Here is a 16,907-nt window from a genome sequence, read left to right on the forward strand (position 1 = left end):
GTTAAAACCACTCAGAACCACAGCTTTCTGAAATAACCGATTTTCGGTTTTTCATTCCTATTATTTCCTGTATTAAACCTTAAATCGAGCAGAGATTGAAAAATTTGACTCTCTCATTTTCAAGATAAATACAAACTAAATATTAAATTAAATAGGCGAATAGAAGAAAACTTATTCCGTCCACCGTTCGCTGCCTATCTCGAAAAGTGATAAATGGTTGAATACTACAAAAGATCACCAGTATTCTCCTATTGATTCTAATTTTTTGAAACTTTTCCCAAAAATCATATTCTAATCGGGGATCATAGCACTTTTTGGGAATTACGTATGGTCAGTGCTAAAGCCTGAAAACTGAGGCTGAACAACTCTGTTTTTCGTGTTAATGTGCCATTTTTCATGGCCTAAAAGCAGATAAACGCATATTATGTAAACACATGCAGTATTTAATTTAGTATTGTTATCGTAACTTCCTCCCTCTTTCATTGTTTCATAGAAATGGCAGACAAGTCTTTAATCTTTTAAAGCAAATGAAGTATTGTGCTTCATTACTTCGTCACTTCGTAAAAATATTCCAAGACTAGGGTTGGTCCCATTCTGCAATACAACGGATGTCTGGCGACGTCAGCGAGAAACTACCGTATAGGACCACGTGGGAGCTAGCCTCGCACACCGCACGTACACGCGGTACCTAAGCCATGCCACATGGTAATGGGTACGTTATTGTTTCAGCAATGCTGTACCAACTCATAAGCCATGACTTTGTTGCTCGTTTCTGTCGGAATTGTTATTAAAACAGCATTAATCGCTTTCCCAATTTTCTATAATAACGCAACATTTGAAACCAATGATGATTTTACTAATAAAAACTACTCATTTATTTAAAAAAAAAGATGTATTTAAAAACAAAAAATTAGCACTGCTGCCATGGACAATTGATATTTCAGTTTTTTACTCGGTTATTGGTAAAACCTAAAAAAACATGTCATAACCGAGACCAAACAAATACCGAGAATAACAGTTATTAAGAACTAAAATACCGCTGTCCGTTTTAACCGGTCAGTTTTTCGGATCCCTATTGGCAGGGCATTGCATCCTCTTTCCTTCGTCTGTATAACAATAGATTATCAGCTCTTTCATTAGCCATTGGTCGTCGTTGACTAAATCGTCTAATAAATTCTTGACACAAGCTACGAATTTTGGTTTTTCATTAATCACGTTAAGAATTTGTCACCACCTGTCCACATCTTTGTAATTTTGACCTCCTTAGTTCTGTCAATGACCCTTTATCGAAGATCGTCATCACGCCAAGAGGTTACTAAATCACCACGTCTTGTGTCAGTCTCGCAGCATCCACTGCCATCCCAGTCTGAAAATGAAATTGTCTGTTCTGCAAACATAGCAGTGTACCGATGACCTCAGTAGTTTGGTCCCTTCGGAATTCACACACATTTAAATCGCAGTGAGATTATTTCATGTTAATTTTGAACAACAAAATATGACCTGCGTGATAGCCGATTGCGTTATCGTAGCCGGCCGGAGTGGCGGAGCGGTTAAAGGCGCTACAGTCTGGAACCGCACGACCGCTACGGTCGCAGGTTCGAATCCTGCCTCGGGCATGGATGTGTGTGATGTCCTTAGGTTAGTGAGGTTTAAGTAGTTCTAAGTTCTAGGGGACTTATGTCCACAGCAGTTGAGCCCCATAGTGCTCAGAGCCATTTTGCCTTATCGCGCCGCATCTGAGACACGGGCGCCCCTGCCCCAGATCGTCGGCTCTAGATGTTACGAATACTGCCGAAACCCATTAACAATGTCGACCACGTAAGGAAACGGGAAAAGGCTTGGAAGAGTAAGAAGAAGGACTGCGTGAAAACAAATATCCTGCTAGTTCGTATTGTATGTGTTTTTAATATGTGATGTAGTTACTGGACCAATGATAAGTTATTACAGACATACGTCCCGAAAAGTCATACTGACTATTGCTGAGGAGGAAAAGAAAACATATATAATACTTTACATTCTACTATGCAGTGTAACTAAAATCACCCAAAGAGGCGCGTTCCATTGATCATAATCAATTTCATCCTTCAGCCTTCGAGCTGAGATTGTAGCTATTTAAATGTTTAATAAAATTCAGAACAGTAATTAAGGTTAGACAGTAGGCTCTATTCCGACAATGTTAAATTAAGTGAATTCATTCCCCGTTTTCTCAGAAACGACTGAACAGATTTGTCTGAAATTTTCGCCGTAAATTAAATGACGTTTTTATAATCTACTGATCCTAATTGGCTGTGGTATTGTAATTCAGAATATACTTATAAATTTAATTTCCAAGCATTCCACTTTATTGTGAAAAAAGTAATAAACATTTTAATTACAGCAGAATTACTGGTGCAATCAACATGACTGAGGATCCACAGTTGCAAAACAATGGTGTTTACAAACTACGAACTTTTATTACTGTTTCTCTTATAGTTTCTGAGAAAACGGGACAAATATTTCAGAATTGATAGTGTTGAGAAAATGAGACATAAAGAGGTACAACGTGAATATGATGAAAAAACTTAGCGATCTCTTCCCAAGAAACTGTTAGAAGCAGCCTACACCATAATCAGGGTCTTGTTATCTTTGGGTTCATTCGCCCCGTTCCTTTCACTGCTTCTTGACTCTTCAGACATTTGGAGAGCATCAAAATCTTACTCGGCAATATACAAGCTGTCAAGTTCTTTTAGATTAGTTATACTGTTTTGTTCAGGTGTTCTAAGACTTTTAGTCTGGCAATGTTTCCATTGTTCCACTTTATCACAGCATATGACACTTCTAGTTCTAAAGAGCTGTAACCAACAAACACATTTTTAGAGATACAAGTCCACCCGATATTGCTGAAGGCTTCATTTACGTTTTGAGTCTTGCTGTGTAAGCACTTCCTCAGTAGCTCAGGGTGAGCAAGGTCTCTGTACAATAGTTTGGTTTTGTTCACAACTGAATCCAGGGTAGAGTGCTTGTGTGTGAATGTGTTGAAGTTGCCAGTTGCCTGTGCCTTCTTAAACTTGCTTCATATATCAGAGGGTGGCGGGATGTAGAAAAGGTGTTGCCTTCTCGTCAACTGATATAAGATGGAAGAAAGTGGCCCATACTGCTGTCTTCATTGTCTAGAAATTTCCAGAATTCTCCCTAATGGCATTTGCGTAATACTCCTGCAACTCGTTGATGATTTTGTCCATCAGCTTGTACTTCATAGATTGCCACCAGAAAGCTTTGTTCCACCGAATTTGCTTTTGAATGCACAAAGGCGGGTGCCCGTCCTCTTTCTTACATGTCCCTCAGATTCTAATTTTATTACTGGTACATCAAATGTTTTGCTTTGGCAGACAGCATTGAATGCTTTGCTGTCTCCGTCGCCGAGGTATTCAGTATACCGTACACCTTTCTCAGACTCAGATCTACTGAAAACGGCCATAGCAGCAGAAACAATCCATCTTCCCCCCCCCCCCCCCCCCATTTGAGCCTCCATAGTCTTTCACACAGCTAGGTTTTGTGAAGAGCCGTTCTGTTTCGATCTCTGCATATTAGTGAGCATCCTTGGCAATATCTAGTATGTATCTGAAAGTCAACAGATTTACTTGTGTCAACACTTGTTAGTGTAGAACAGCCATGCTTTCTTCTGCCAGCTTCCATTAAAGGCAATAGGAATGCCGTTTCCATTGTCATTAATTTTTGCTGCTTATTCAACTGTAGATTTCACTGAATGTTTAGCAATGTAGTGATAGCATCTAATATGTAATTAGTGAACCTCTGACATTTTGTGGGGTTTTTTGGCAAGTTCATTACTGCACATAGCACTTTACATCTACATCTACATCCATACTCCGCAAGCCACCTGACGGTGTGTGGCGGAGGGTACCTTGAGTACCTCTATCGGTTCTCCCTTCTATTCCAGTCTCGTATTGTTCGTGGAAAGAAGGATTGTCGGTATGCCTCTCTGTGGGCTCTGATCTCTCTGATTTTATCCTCATGGTCTCTTCGCGAGATATACGTAGGAGGGAGCAATATACTGCTTCACTCTTCGGTGAAGGTATGTTCTCGAAACTTTGACAAAAGCCCGTACCGAGCTACTGAGCGTCTCTCCTGCAGAGTCTTCCACTGGAGTTTCGCGATTACTAAATGATCCTGTAACGAAGCGCGCTGCTTTTCGTTGGATCTTCTCTGTATCTTCTATCAACCCTATCTGGTACGGATCCCACACTGCTGAGCAGTATTCAAGCAGTGGGCGAACAAGCGTACTGTAACCTACTTCCTTTGTTTTCGGATTGCATTTCCTTAGGATTCTTCCAATGAATCTCAGTCTGGCATTTGCTTTACCGCCGATCAACTTTATATGATCATTCCATTTTAAATCACTCCTAATGCGTACTCCCAGATAATTTATGGAATTAACTGCTTCCAGTTGCTGACCTGCTGTTTTGTAGCTAAATGATAAGGGATCTATCTCTCTATGTATTCGCAGCACATTACACTTGTCTACATTGAGATTAAATTGCCATTCCCTGCACCATGCGTCAATTCGCTGCAGATCCTCCTGCATTTCAGCACAATTTTCCATTGTTACAACCTCTCGATACACCACAGCATCATCTGCAAAAAGCCTCAGTGAACTTCCGATGTCATCCACAAGGTCATTTATGTATATTGTGAATAGCAACGGTCCTATGACACTCCCCTGCGGCACACCTGAAATCACTCTTACTTCGGAAGACTTCTCTCCATTGAGAATGACATGCTGCGTCCTGTTATCTAGGAACTCCTCAATCCAATCACACAATTGGTCTGATAGTCCATATGCTCTTACTTTGTTCATTAAACGACTGTGGGGAACTGTATCGAACGCCTTGCGGAAGTCAAGAAACACAGCATCTACCTGTGAACCCGTGTCTATGGCCCTCTGAGTCTCGTGGAGTAAGTCCCTAACCTGCGCATCGACGACCATACGCTAACTTCACATTAGTGTCATATAAATCACAGTTAGAACAGTGTTAGATTGGTAAAATAATTATTCATTGCTGCAGACACTGCACATTATTTTCAATTTACACACTAAAAGCTGCTCTGGCACTTTTTTGCATCTTCACACAAACTGACTTGATCACCATACAACTATCTACCACGATATTAGTATCTCCACAACATTCATCTAATCCTGTACACTTACCAACCGTTATCTTCTTTGTCGAAGCACTTGGTGGTGTTTCACGTACAAGAGGCATGCTGCAGTTGCACTGATTTTGGCCTTATTTTCATTTTACCGTTTACCGGTGTTGATTTCCTTTGAAGTTACATTTCTTGAAAAAAAAAAATTGTTTCATCATCCCAGGAACACAGATTACGATACACCACACTTTGGAAACGCTATGAGTTTGTGATTGATCGATATACTTCCATTACTTTACGCTCTGTAACCTAACAACAATACACACATGTATAAGCAGGTGTCCCAGGAGACAAGCAATAGCAACCAATGAGATAGGTTTTTTTTTTTTTTTTTTTTTTTTTTTTTTTTTTTTTTTTTTTTTTTTTTTTTACGGTGCGTCTGCAGACATCCGGCTATAGAAATGCGTTCTGCAGCAGGTTTACTAATATATGAAACGTAGGTTTCTCCACAAAACAGATAAAATTTAACTTTTTACCTGAAAAAAACTGGAGATATAACACCTTTTATGAAAGGGGGCGGAAAATTATTACAGAGTCACAGATGTCAGAAAAATTAAAAGAAATATAATACAGTTATAACTGGTGGTCAGTAATAAATAATGCATATAAATATTTAGAATAAAAATAGTATCTAATTGCGGAGAAAACATTTTTTTTTTTAATATCAGCCTACCGTCTTATCTTAAGCGCAAGGCACCTATGTGCGTAGAGAGACAGACGTGTGAAAATAGTAAATTCCACTGACAGCTTTGAGAATTTATGAAACGGTGAGATATCAAAACAAAGGGTAATTGGAGTATACAGGGTTGTCCATTGATGGTGACCGGGCCAAATATCTCACGAAATAAGCATCAAACGAAAAAACTACAAAGAACGAAACTTGTCTAGCTTGAAGGGGGAAACCAGATGGCGCTATGGTTGGCCCGCTAGATGGTGCTGCCATAGGTCAAACGGGTATCAACTGCGTTTTTTTTTTTTTAAATAGGAACCCACATTTTTATTACATATTCGTGTAGTACGTAAAGAAATACGAATGTTTTAGTTGGACCACTTTTTTCGCTTTGTGATAGATGGCGCTGTAATAATCACAAACGTATAATTACGTGGTATCACGTAACATTTCGCCAGTGAGGACGTTATTCGTTTCGTGATACATTACCCGTGTTAAAATGGACCGGTTACCAATTGCGGAAAAGGTCGATATCGTGTTGATGTATGGCTATTGTGGTCAAAATGCCCAACGGGCGTGTGCTGTGTATGCTGCTCGGTATCCTGGACGACATCATCCAAGTGTCCGGACCGTTCGCCGGATAGTTACGTTATTTATGGAAATAGGAGGTGTTCAGCCACATGTGAAACGTCAACCACGACCTGCAACAAATGATGATGATCAAGTAGGTGTTTTAGCTGCTGTCGCGGCTAATCCGCACATCAGTAGCAGACAAATTGCGCGAGAATCGGGAATCTCATAACCGTCGGTGTTGAGAGGAATGTCGTTACACGTATTGCCAAATGCATTGAGGTTGACGGACGTCATTTTGAGCACTTATTGCATTAATGTGGTATTTACAGGTAATCACGCTGTAACAGCATGGGTTCTCAAAAATGATAAATTCACGAAGATACATGTATCACATTGAAACAACCGAAATAAAATGTTCAAACGTACCTACGTTCTGTATTTTAATTTAAAAAACCTACCTGTTACCAACTGTTCGTCTAAAACTGTGAGCCATATGTTGGTGACTATTACAGCGCCATCTATCACAAAGCGAAAAAAGTGGTCCAACTAAATCATTCATATTTCTTTACGTACTACACGAATATGTAATAAAAAATGGGGGTTCCTATTTAAAAAAATGCATTTGATCTCCGTTTGACCTATGGCAGCGCCATTTTGCGGGTCAACCATAGCGCCATCTGGTTCCCCCTTCAAGCTAGACAAGTTTCGTTCTTTGTAGTTTTTTCGTTTGATGCTTATTTCGTGAGATATTTGGCTCGGTCCCGATCAATGGACCACCCTGTATACTGCAAACAAATTAGTAGAGCGGCGAGTCACAAAAATTTAACATTAAAAATGCTGTTGGAGAGATGAGAAGACTAATGTGAGCCTTCCGCTTCAGCCCAGTGCCATGTCACTGCGCGGCGACACTTCTGCGCCGCAGATCGTATCTAGCTGAACGCTACCGCAACATACAGGCGGCACCAAGAGACCTGTGTTGTAGGCCTCTGTTGTACAAAGTTACTTTGCTTATTTTTATCCTTAGACTTGAATTTTAATCTTGAGCTCATCTGGAGTGGCCACTCACGAAGAACACTGAACACCTGTTGCATTTTCACAGTTAAGCGTTGGCGACAATCGCATGATCTTTCTCGCAACATTATGAGATACGCAAAAATAGCACGCATGCCAAAGTAAACAAGATAAGACTATTCATTTCTGTTCGAGAACGTCTTCTCCTTTGGAAACGGTATGAGTTTGTGACTGATCGATATACTTCCGTTACTTTACGCTCTGCAACGTAACAACACTACACACATGTATAAGCAGGTGTCCCAGGAGAATAGTCAGTGTTCGCGGATGTGACAGGAATGATCATTCGAAGCAAAAAAGTATAGTAAACCTGGGCTCTAAACCGAGCGTGGTGGCGCAGTGGTTAGCACACTGGACTCGCATTTGGGAGTACGACGGTTCAAATCAGCGTCCGGCTATCCTGATTTAGGTTTTCCGTTATTTCCCTAAATCACTTTAGGTGAATGCCGGGAGGGTTCCTTTGATGGGGCACGGCCGACTTCCTTCTCCATCCTTCCCTAATCCGATTGGACCGCTGATCTCGCAGTTTGGTCCCCTCCCCCAAACCAATCAACCAACTATGGGCTCTAAAACAAATACCTTAAGAGCTATGAACCTTTCTTCATCTTTGATGCTACGAAACAAATCTCTTCTGCTATAAGCTCTTTGCTTTCCATATTTTGAGAAGTGGTAGTATGCACCAAAATAAGAAGAAAATATCCAGTGAACGCACGCTCTAAAGTGCACCCCTTAAGAGCTTGGAGTACTTGTTCGTCTTCGCTATACTGATATACATCGTGTTATTAAGAACGCGTTCGTAACTCTTAAGAGGCACATTTTAGAACCAATGTTTACTAGACCTTTTTGTATCTAATGATCGTTCTTGTCACATCTCTGTATACTAACCATTCCTCCTCGGACACCCTGTATACCTTACGTTGTCTATGCCTGTTCAGTATATTCGATGCAAACTTTTTGTTTATATGATTATGTACTAAACACTGCGTATGTTCCTACTTGCATTAATTATATTTGAATTTATTGTCTTTATATTGTTACAAATATAGTGAAAATTGTTATCAAACAGTAGTTTAAATATGCACTTAACGAAATTCTGTTATATCTGATCATTCCCTGAGAGTAAAATACTGTTACACCGCACGAATAATTTCGTTGTACTGTTTTAAAATCCTGCCCCGCGAGCTCAGAGACGAGGAGGCTAGGTTGGGGCCAGTACGCTAGCCAGAATATCAACAAGACGTACCGCCAATGTAGCGGCAGGCAAGGCACCAGGCACACATCGCCACACAATCCTCCGAGTGAGAGAAGCAGAAACGCAAACGCAAGTAGTATGAAGGAACACTCGATACCTCCGACGCCAGAGCCCAACTGCAGTAGTCGAACGTTGCAAAAAGACCCGAGTTCGGCCACCCAAAATAATTATCATATTACCACGGCGAGGCAAGGAGCCTCGACAAGATCAATAAACGAGGGAAAATTCGATCATACACTCAGCATCATCATGTCATAGGCTTCAGCTCAGCTCATTAAATAACGAGGCTTTCAGAGTTCAAACACCTATACAGTTACGCATCCATTCTGTCTGTGTTACTAGTGCCAGAGAGAATGACGATCAAATGAGTTCTAGTGCAACCACGACAAGGTGGTCAGAGATGATCTACATGCCACCTGCTTGCTGATTTCAACACCAATATGAAACCAACTTAATGTGAACCACAGATATGGTCTGCTGTTGCACCCTATTGGGACATCGCAGATGAGGAGAAGGCTGATGTTGTGGCCAGCCCTCCTCCACTGAGGGTCAATTGTATATGATCTGCAAGCTGTAATCTCCACAGCCCCTGGCCGACTCGTCAACACCTATTGCAGTGTTCGTCGATACAAGGTGGATGAGCAGGGCCTAGTGTTCACTACAACTGACGTGCTGGACCACACAGTCGGCTGCTCTTATCTGAGATCTTAATGGGCTGTCTACGAAAGCACTGTGGTGTGAATGGTTCTGTACTGAAGAACGTCTGTGTGGGTGCCGCCTACACATCTCCATGCTACCACTAACACAATACATGGCTGTGGCCTGATGGGACACCATCATTTTTTCACGTCTCGCACTTGCACTTGGCGGCCGTCCAATGCCCCCAGGTACGATGTAACTCGGTAAACTCATACTGGGAAATAAATGTTATTCCAGATACCACAGCGTCACCAATGCCTCAGGGAGTAAACTGTATCACTCTCGCTACACAAGGCGACCTCAGCTCTCTGAGTCGCAACATTGGTGTCAGGAAGTGGTCACAACATTGGTACCAGAGTCGACTATCATTCAGGACTTTGGCTACTATGGAGCTACGTATACAGCATTGACGATCCATTGGAAGTAACAGCACAATGTTGCGTGGTAAATGAACTTTTTCTTAGTTGATGCCCTTTTTAATGTCGATGTATCCGTTTGGGCCGCGTCGAGACATCCATGTGGAGACATCAGCAGCACCGTTATCCTGTCATTTGATAAACCACATGAGCCTATGGACTTATTATTTAGAGTGAATTCAACAGAATGGAACGCGGAAATTGCAGAGGAATCAGTTTGCTGAACATAACATACAAAATCATGTCAATGATCATTCTGGAAAAACTTGAACCTTATGCAGAAAACATTATTCAAGATTACCAGGCTGGATTTCGAACAAACCATTCCACAACTGATAATTTGTTTACTATACAACAGATCTTCGAGAAATACTTCGAATTCAACAAAAACATCCACTGTCTCTTCATTGACTTCCAGCGAGCCTATGACAGCATTCACCGAAGTAGCCTCTACAACACGTTACGAGAATTTAGTATACCCAGTAAAATCATTAGGACGATATAACTGTGCATGGATGGCTCCCAGGCAGCAGTGAAGTTCAGAGGATCCATATCCCCCGCCTTTCCAATTAAAACTAGCTTACGACAAGGAGACGCTCTTTCATGTGTCCTCTTCAACCTTGCATTAGAGAAAGTGGTTCGGAAGAGTAATTTAGATCTATACAATGGTCTCCGATTCGAACACAGTGAAGTAAAACTCCTGGCTTATGCAGATGACATAGTGTTGCTGAGTGAAACTGAAGAAGAACTGAAAGACATGTACATATCTCTCAGACACAGTGCCAGAAAAATGGGGCTTTTGATTAACCAAGTGGAAACAGAATATATGGAAATAGGTCGAGTCATAAACCCAAATCCTTACTTTTAAATTGACCAACATTCTGAATTCAGATAAGTTCTTCAGTTTAAGTACCTTGGGTCACGTTTCAACAGTAAAAATATCATAACAATGGATATAAACGAAAGAATACCCTCAGGATCAAGATGTCTGTTCTCTCTAAGCAACTCATTCAAAAGTAAAGTTTTGTCAATCACCACAAAGATGAAGATATACAACATTATCATCTGCCCCATAGTACCGTACGGTTCAGAAAGCTGGACGCTTACAAAGAAAGAAAGAGAAAAACTGAATGTTTTCGAAAGAAAAGAAATGAGAAAAATCTGGGGACCTGTGTTGGAGAATGGTGTATGGAGAATTCGAAAGAACAATGAAATTTATCAGCTAATGAAGCAACCCACTATCATCCAGAAATTAAAAAGTAGGAGACTGCAATGGGCTGGGCATGTGGCTAAATAGAAAACAACAGAATCACCAAAAAAGCATTTGAAGGAACCCTCCAGGCAACAAGACCATTGGGCTGACCTCGTACAAGGTGGAAAGATGACATAGAGAAGGACATCGCAGCATTAGGTATCTCCGCAGGGTGGAGAGAGACTGCGAGAGATAGAAGGCGGTGGAAGCAGATAGTTGATGCAGCGCGTGGACTACAGGGCCTGTGATCGCTGAGGAGAAGATGAAGAAGTTATGGAGGTTATCTTAATAAAGAGTTTTTCTGACAAATTAGCGGAGGACATTCATTGACGATGTTAGGGATACCGCAGCAATAAGTGGTTGGCCAGACGAACTTTCTCTCCAGGTGGCTAATTTATGACTCAAAGGCGAAGTGGAAACTTACATGCAGTGCCACGAAGTTCTTAGTAAGAGAAACACATTCCAGCAGTTAGCTGACAGCTTATGACAGTGTTACTGGAAGCAAAATAGCACAATGTTCTTTTAACAAAAATTGCATACCTTAACACAGAAGCATAGCGAATCAGTGGAGACCTTTTCGGATAGAATCTGGAGGATCAATGTGCGGACATAGCAATTGACGCAAAAGACAAGAGAGGACAGAGTCTGGCTGTGTGCACCTGAAAATAGGGCTTTGGATGTTTTTCTGTGTGGTACCCCAAAGGTAGTGTGAGAATGGAAATCCCTGGGGACTTTGCTGCAGCACTTAGAGTCACTTTGCAATTAGAAGAACTTGACATTGCTGCAAGAATACGTGTGGACCATAACGTTTCTTTCTGCAGAGGTAAAGTGTTAGAGATGTGGGTGTAAAGGCCGTGAACAGAAACAGTGTCAACAACCTAAATGCCATAAATGTGTCCAAGTTGGACACCAAGCACAGAATTGTGGGAAGCAAAGGCAAGGAAAACAACATCAGCAGATGGAGTTGTTGTAACGTCCACTTAGAAAAATTAATGAATTACTGTGCTGATGAACCCCTACGTTATTTGAGTTTCAAACAGCTGAGCAAAACTGAACGTACTCAGACATTCACTAAAGTGACACACAATATTTTTAGCGCAACGCAATCTGACTTTCAGTAATCCCTACAAAAGAATGGCCCTGACTAACAATAACCTATACCTTTCATGAATTCTTACCTCACAAAAATCTTCGTTACTCGAACTACTGCAATACAGCGAGCGCCAATACTGCCAGCTAAATAAAAGATTCTAACTACTGAAGGTACTAACTACTGATAGGCATAGTTAGCAAATGAAAGTTTTGATAGAGAACAAACAATGTATTTACCTATTTACCTTAATAGTGTTGAAAAGTCATTTTATATATATATATATATATATATATATATATATATATATATATATATATATATATATATATATATCAGTTCGTGACATTCAGTCTTACAAATTTACTGTCTCTGTCCAGATCATCCGCTCTCAAAACTCTGCCATCTCACTCCCCACATCCACCACTGCTGGCGGCTCACCGCCAACTGCGCAACGCTACGCGCTGTTAACATCCAGCTGCTCAACACTACAATAGCAAACAACAATGCATACCAGCCACAGACTGCACACAACACAGCCAGTGATTTTCATACAGAGCGCTACGTGGCGTTACCAATTAAAAAACCTAAACAGCCTACTTACATAGCCCCCATGCTCCCCATAAAAAATTTTACAAATTGTTTTGGGCAGTGGCCAATAAATATTTGATACAATTTTTCATAATTACAATAACAAAGATATCAAATGCACACAGTAATTGATACAATGTTGGTCAAAAGCTAAAATTTTCTCACAGTCCATAAAGACAGTCCGGATCATTCATCACAGTATTAATTACAATTTTATGCACAAAGTCTGAGCAGTAAAAGAAAATGCACACGGAAGTAGTGGATTTCTGTGGTGTGTGTACTGTAAGACCTTCGGTACACACACCGTCAGATTATTTGACTTGTCGGTCTAACGAAGTAGGCGAGTGTCAGGAATATGTCTTGTGGTCTTATCGTGGCGTGTTTATCCTCTGCCGTTAGGTCAGACGATAGAAATGCCACTTGCACGCTTAAAGTAGCAGATTGATGGTGACCAACTTTAAACGAACTTGATTAATTTTCACACACATTTATTAAAATAATAAAAAACATAGATATTACGTAACTTGATTCTGGATGCTGTTTACAAATGACAATCTGAAGTTCCTTTGGTCTTGGTACGTTAATCTTATTCTCACATATCTATGATACTTGACAAAGTGTCTATACATTTCTCTTCATGGCTATGTACAGGAATATGGTAATCTTATTAGGCGCAGGCTGATGCAGACGACTGGTGCAGACGACTGGTGCAGACGACAGGTGCAGACGACTGGTGCAGACGACAGGTGCAGACGACTGGTGCAGACGACAGGTGCAGACGACTGGTGCAGACGACAGGTGCAGACGACTGGTGCAGACGACAGGTGCAGACGACTGGTGCAGACGACAGGTGTAGACGACTGGTGCAGACGACAGGTGCAGACGACTGGTGCAGACGACTGGTGCAGACGACGGTGCAGACGACGGTGCAGACGACGGTGCAGATGACTGATGCAGACAACTGATGGAGACTGATGCAGACTGACTAATCGGAGGTCTGTACACTCGTTATAATACCTCGTGCATTCAGGTATCACTGTGCGGGTGTAATCCGCGAGGAGAAAAGGTTCTACGTTAGCAGCAATCTCATTGGCTGCGTTACATATTAATACGAGGATTGGCGGAAGCAGAATTTGGTCCGTCTGTTAGGCAGCGCCATCTCATAGTGCGGAGATGGATGAGCTCTGTGCCTGCGCTGTTGTGCTTAGCGGGGTGCGCTCTAGTGGGAAAGTTGCGTACACGCTGACTATGCGGAACTATGTACACAACAATTTCCATGAAGTCTTGAAGAAGTAGTGTTGTCCTTCCAACAGAAAGATAATGCTGACTCTTGACATGCAGACAGGTAATGATCCACAACAGAGCAAACCCACAGCAGAGTGAGTCGAAGTTTTGAAGAATATTGGTAGGTAGGTCATCACAGAGCAGACCCACTGTAGTCCTGGTAGAGATTACGGTATTGGTGGGCCACCAGAGATGCAGACCCACTGCAGTCCTTGTAGAGATAATGGTGTTGGTGGGCCATCAAAGATGCAGACCCACTGTAGTCCTTGTAGAGATGACCCGCAGCCATCAGTTGCGACTGTGCAGGTGCACAATAACCATCGAAGAGTCTTGTACTATATAGCAAGTCGCTAAACCACCACTTGAGCAATCACAAACTTTTTGGTGTGTCCTTAGAACCAGCAATGCTGTTAACCCTTGCTGAATTATTAACATATGTGCAAACACTTCTCACATATTGTGCATATACTGTGACCAACAGAAACGTGTGCAGTGAAATGTAACTTAATTTGAAGAAATGATGTCTATACAATTATAAATTTACAACATAAGAATACAATTACAAAGGTACAAAATACATCATTAAAGAACATAACAATACAGATAAAATATGTGGTAATATGGGCTTTACAAAAGAATCGAAATAACATATATGTCAGTGTTACAGGAATTATGACATAAGTAAATACATAAAAGGTCAGAATAACTTTCGAAACATCAACTTCACACATGAGCATTAAAACAAAATAGAATAAATAATGTCTAAACATCTTTACAAAGTAAATAACATATCATAAATGCAAATTATATTTGAGGATAGTAGTATTCCTCATCATAGTGAATGTAGCTGAGTATTAGAAAAATTCTACAACTTAAGTCTTATCAGATAAACACATAAAGACAGGAGGAACACAAATACACAAGGTACACAGACACATTGTGGAATGACACAAAAGGATAGGACAGGGTTGGTTTTCAGTGTGACATTTGGTACTGCAGTCCAACCCAAAACTTCATTTCATAGATGTTTCCTCTTATTTCACCTTAATTTTTTATACCTTGTCAATGCATTTCTTCCAATTCATCACAACTCATTCTCTTATATAGCCTGCCCCCTCTTAAGCTAACTTAAATCTACTGAGCTCAGATGCTTAACTAAGGGACGAGGCAATGCAGCAGCACAAAACAATTAACGCAAACAGCAATGACAAAAAATGCAAATTGGCAAAGCAAGCAGCAATAAATATAAATTGGCAAAGCAATTGCAATATTACAACTAGTATAAGGCAATGTGCAGCAAACAAGAAAAATATATCAGTAGTAAAACTGGATCAACAAAGTAATACAAAGTGGAATTGAGTAGCACTATGCCTGGTAAACAGCAGCAGCAAATGCTGTAACTTATACCTAAACATGACAAAGATCAAGCAGCAAAAATATTACAGTAAAAATAGGAAATGTCTAACACCTATGTCAGAACTTAGCACTAGAGTGATGCATCACCTTAATTTACACTACTAAACAAGTTACCCAGTCATCGACAAAAATTATGTATAAAATTCCTGTGAAGGGAAATGTCTTTTTGTGCTCCCTCGTTTTTTTGGAAGTAGATCATAAAATTATTATTTACTGGATCTGTAGGCATAAAATATCTATATTAGTACATCTTTTAAATTTTATTTTAACCAACGCTGCAGTGCAGCTAGAAACTAGATATTAAACAAAATGAGCAATCTCTCAACTAGAAGGAAAATAGATGTAAAATGTTTCTCGTCATTTCATGAGGCATTTTAGCGAATATCGTAAATTAAGAGCTCCACAGTGTAATCATATGTTTTCAAGTTCGAGAGTGTCGTATTTGCGATGCTTTCTACAAAGGAATGTCAATAGCAAGGTTAATGGTCTCTTTTTTTCTCCACCTAATGGCTTTTTCTCCAAGCCACTCGCACAGCTGGTCGCCCATACCGCATTATGTGAAGGTCATTTAGCTTTCTTACCGAAATATTTACGACACCAGTTTGCACTACAGTGACAGTCTCATATAAAAAATTTCACAGGTCGAGAATTTGCGTTGCAAATGTGTAGAAACAAAATCCTATGAATATAAAACCGTCCAAAAAATTTACGCCGGCATTGTGATACATTCACGCACTTACACACATTTCATCACTCTTAAAGTACGAGTCTTGGTTTCCAACATCCTGTTTCACAAATCGGAGTCCCTAACCACTACTCATTATTCCTTATATTATTACACATATACATTTTCGTCGACACTTCTTAAATATTTCATCATAATAAATACGTAGCATAATCAAATTACTCATATAGCATCAGCTTATTGATCATAAACATACCTCAACAGCATAATACACATCGTCGTCGTTATAATAATATCATAACACCTCAGCCAAATCTCAAAAACGTCGTAGCTTTCTGCTATAATTTCAAAACCTAAAAAAAATTCTCTGCTCATTTCAATAGCGTCACCTACCTCAAACGTACTTTAAAATCATGATCTTATACCAAACACATCATTCAAAGCTCTCATACTATCACAATGGTTTAGAAAAAATATGAAGAGTTCACAAAGTACAGTTGTTGTTGTTGTGGTCTTCAGTCCCGAGACTGGTTTGATGCAGCTCTCCATGCTACCCTATCCTGTGCAAGTTTTTTCATCTCCCAGTACCTACTGCAACCTACATCCTTCTGAATCTCCTTAGTGTATTCATCTCTTGGTCTCCCTCTACGATTTTTACCCTTCACGCTGCCCTCCAATGCTAAATTTGTGATCCCTTGATGCC

This window comes from Schistocerca serialis, chromosome 2, assembly GCF_023864345.2.
Source record: "Schistocerca serialis cubense isolate TAMUIC-IGC-003099 chromosome 2, iqSchSeri2.2, whole genome shotgun sequence".
Taxonomy (NCBI): Eukaryota; Metazoa; Arthropoda; class Insecta; order Orthoptera; family Acrididae; genus Schistocerca; species Schistocerca serialis.